The sequence below is a fragment of the Akebia trifoliata genome, unplaced genomic scaffold, assembly GCF_017979445.1.
Source record: "Akebia trifoliata isolate Shusen 1 unplaced genomic scaffold, ASM1797944v1 Contig01018, whole genome shotgun sequence".
Taxonomy (NCBI): Eukaryota; Viridiplantae; Streptophyta; class Magnoliopsida; order Ranunculales; family Lardizabalaceae; genus Akebia; species Akebia trifoliata.
Genome location: NW_028237415.1, coordinates 2,092 through 5,960, shown reverse-complemented (window position 1 = coordinate 5,960; position 3,869 = coordinate 2,092). Strand labels below are relative to the sequence as shown.

Sequence of the window (3,869 nt, the reverse complement as noted above, 5' to 3'; positions counted from 1 at the left end):
CTGTACCAACGTCCCAACCTACCTCTCTCCACATCTTAAACACCCTCTTAACCTCTAAACGTTTTTCCAACCCCTCTCCTCTTGTATTCACCTTGCTATAATAGCCAACTGCCCAACACAACGTCCCTCTCTTCATACCCTGCAATGCCCAGACCTTGCTGCCCAACTAGTTACTCAACAACCTTCCCAACAGCAAGATCACAGCCAACCTTCCTATCCTCTCTCTTTCTCTCCTGGACGTTTCACATTTTCACAACAGCAATACTCCCATCATTCTCCACTCTTCTTGGCCATTACAACAGCCACCATCATCAGCATCAACACTCCATTGCAGTACCTTCACTGCAAGGCGCACTTCCACAGCCATCACGTCCACTATTGCTGCAGCCTCGTTACATCGTATATCAGAACATCCATCTCTCTATCCTCGTCTCTTGGCAGCGGATACTCACGAGCTTTGGAGATCGTATCTGAAGGAATCGGATCCTATCATCTCTCTATAGGTAAGTTTTATTTTTTTATTTATTTATTTTTTAATTTGTACTTTTATTTTTATATCGATAGGATTAGTAGTTTTTTTATGCATTTTGCTATTTTCTTCTTTTTTTTCCGTGTGCCAATAGGGTTAGGAGAATATTTAGTTTACGTTTTTTTTCATTATTTTTGCATATTGGTAAGATTAGAAGAGTTTTCTTTTTCTTTTTATATTTCTCTATGTTTCTATTTGTTTTGTGTCTCAATAGGGTTAGGAAAATATTTTTTTTATATACTTGTCTACGATTTTTTTATTCATCTTAGCATATTGATGAGGACAATACATATATATATATATATATTTTTTAGATTTTTAGACTTTATTCAATTTTGTATGTTAATAGGGTTAGGGTTTCTTTATATTTATTTATTTAGGTTTTATGCTTCTTTTTTGTTCATTTTTATTTGTATTCTTTGCATGTTAGTAGGATTAGGATGATATTTTGTTTATATATATTTTTTACGTTTTTTTTTGCATATTGATAGGATTAGGAAAATGTTGCTTTGCTTTTGTCTCTATTTTATTTTTATTTTTTTTATGCATTTTTATGAACTTGTGATGACATGATCCTTGTATTTAAGCATGATGGTCCTATACTTTTACAATGAGTTTGTGATGATATTTTTTTAGCATGACGAGCGTGTATGTCATTGAATGATAAATGTTGCTGAAAAATTGAGATATGTCATTGCATGATGGTTGCTTTGAAAATATTGATGGTCCTAGATGCTTGCCCGTTTGAGTCGATTCGAGAATAATTTGAGTTCCAATATTTTGTATGCATTGGTGTTTGTTGATCTACAATTTGGTGAGCATGGTATTGGGAACACTTTTCTTGTTATTTTATAAATCTCCGAATTGGTGATCCTTGGTAAATCCACATTTTTTAATTCGGAAAATTCCCATTCATAATTTCGCTTTGAAAATTGGTATTCGAAATTTTTCGATATGAAAATTGCATAATTTTCTATTTAAGGAAGGAATGTATTTACAAATTTCTATTTTAGGAATTTCACATTTTATCAATTTCTAATTTAGATGATTTTGCAATTTCATATTTAGAAAGTTCAAGGATTTAGAAGTTTCTAATTCAAAACTGTGATATCTTTGGAAAGCTTCTATTTTGGGAAAATTCCACTTTTAAAAATTATAATTTGGGAATTCAGCATATATCTTTTGAATTCTAATTTAGGAATTTTCACATTCCTAATTTGGAAATATAATAAATCCCAACGTGGCATGTTTTTATTTGTAATCTTCCCATTCAGAATGTTCTCATGAATTTCTATTGTGGACAGCTTAGAAAATGCTTGCAGGTGGAATTTCTTAATTGATTTCAGGTCATGGAGCTACATATGGCTTTTTCAAACCCTTCCCTATTTTGTGGAATTCAAAGAAGAATCATGTGATAATTGGGATAAATTTTAGCCATGGGATTTGGTTGGCAAACCCAACATAAGTTGGTGATGATGATTGGATTGTGACCTTGACTGTAGTCTTTGTATGTCGACCATAGGATGATTTTGGATCGTAGTAGAGACCGATCGTCTTGATCGGGCGGGTTCGGTGCCTAACACCTTCCGAAACCCGTAATCTGACCCCTTACCCATTTCTTTGATCCGCGGATCGACCCATATCCATTTGGAGTTATTTATGGTTCCTAGACCTAAACTAGGTGGCGACTCCCATTTCTCAAAAGTCCCCCATTAATAAATCGGACCCCTATCCACTATTTAGTGAAAACGGGTTGAGGCGATTTCAGATTGGTGGGTGTTTTAGAGTTCCAATGCAGTGTAAGAGAAGTAAACTTATATCAGATGAGATGAAAGGAGATGGCTTTCTCATGTTGAAAAGGGTAAAGTTGCGGGACTTTTATGATCATTTGAACGAAACCAAAGTTCATGTTCGGTTTTCAGTCAAGATGCTTGTTTGATTTCTGTTGCCCTATTAATTAGGATACATAACTAATGTTCATCATGGGAAGTGTATCTAACCTAAATATCCATCCATTTAAATATTGTCTAATCTAAACAATTTTTTTTCTAATAATTATTTTTCGTATGCAGGAGAAAAGAATTTTAAGAGATTTATCGTTTTACTCGTTCTCATTGCTGGATCAATTATCTTGAGTGCTTTAGCCTGCATTTTTTGTTGGTTGAAAACGAAACAAAGAGGTAAGTTCCTCTATGTTCACTATTTTTTTTACACCCATGTAGGTAATATTTGTAAATTTTATTTTTTCAATTTGTCAATTTTTCAAGGCTAAATTTAAAATTGGAAAAAAGAAAAAGATAGAGTTCATATATATTTTTAATTTAGGAAAAAATATAGGGAAGTGCAGAGATTTTCCACAAGCAAATTTTCTCGAAGATCATGCAAGAGGAAGAGAAAGCGTAGAACTACCATTATTTGATTTCAGGACCATGGTAGAAGCTACAAATAACTTCACAAATAAGCTTGGGGAAGGAGGAGTTGGTCCTGTTTGTAAGGTAGATCTTTAATTTATTAAATGTGCGACATGGACCAATTTGAAAATGAACATTTCCTTCCATGGATTTTGTTTTTTTAGGGTAAGCTACTTGATGGACCCGAAATAGCGGTTAAAAGACTATAGAGAAACTCTGGACAAGGCATAGAAGAGTTCAAGAATGAACTTAGGTTGATATCCAAACTCCAACACAGGAACCTTGTTAGGCTCATGGGTTTCTGCATTGCAGGGGAGGAGAAGATATTACTCTACGAGTACATGGCTCATAAGAGTATTGATGCCTTTCTCTTTGGTTAGTATACCCAAATACTCGTGTTTATTTGAAAGATTTTAAATTAAATATATACAAAATGCACCAAGATTATATCACTAACACATTGATGTTACTGTCATATGTTAATGGTATATTTCACTAATTACCTGTATAGGGATTAGAAAGTTGAGATCCTAACTTAAGCTTATTGACAACATATCATAATATGGTATGCACGTTAGATCCAACCAGCTGAGTATTGCTAGATTGGAGTAAACGCTTTAGCATTGCTCGGGGGCTTCTTTATCTTCATCGTGATTCTCAACTAAGAATGATTCATCGAGATTTAAAAACCAGCAACATTCTTTTGGATGAGGATATGAACCTCAAAATTTCAGTTTTCAGCATAGCAAAGATATTTGGTGGGAAGCAAACACTAGCAAAAACTAAAACAGTTGTTGGAACATAGTAAGTATCACTTCGTGAATTAACCTGTTTATTTGGTTATAGTCCTTATCATGCAATGTCTACAAACATGATTTCAAATCCATTATTCATGGGAGTTGTGTTCTCAAAAAAAAAAAAAAAAAAAC

At 33.7% G+C, this 3,869-nt stretch overlaps 1 long non-coding RNA gene across 1 annotated transcript; it reads left to right on the top strand.

Annotated features, from left to right (window-relative positions):
• Positions 1 to 2,296: 2,296 nt before the first annotated feature.
• Positions 2,297 to 3,373, top strand: LOC147380746 (uncharacterized). The gene is made up of 4 exons (XR_015175155.1): positions 2,297 to 2,390; positions 2,602 to 2,709; positions 2,867 to 3,024; positions 3,105 to 3,373. It is a non-coding gene; the product is annotated as an uncharacterized LOC147380746 (long non-coding RNA).
• Positions 3,374 to 3,869: the final 496 nt, after the last annotated feature.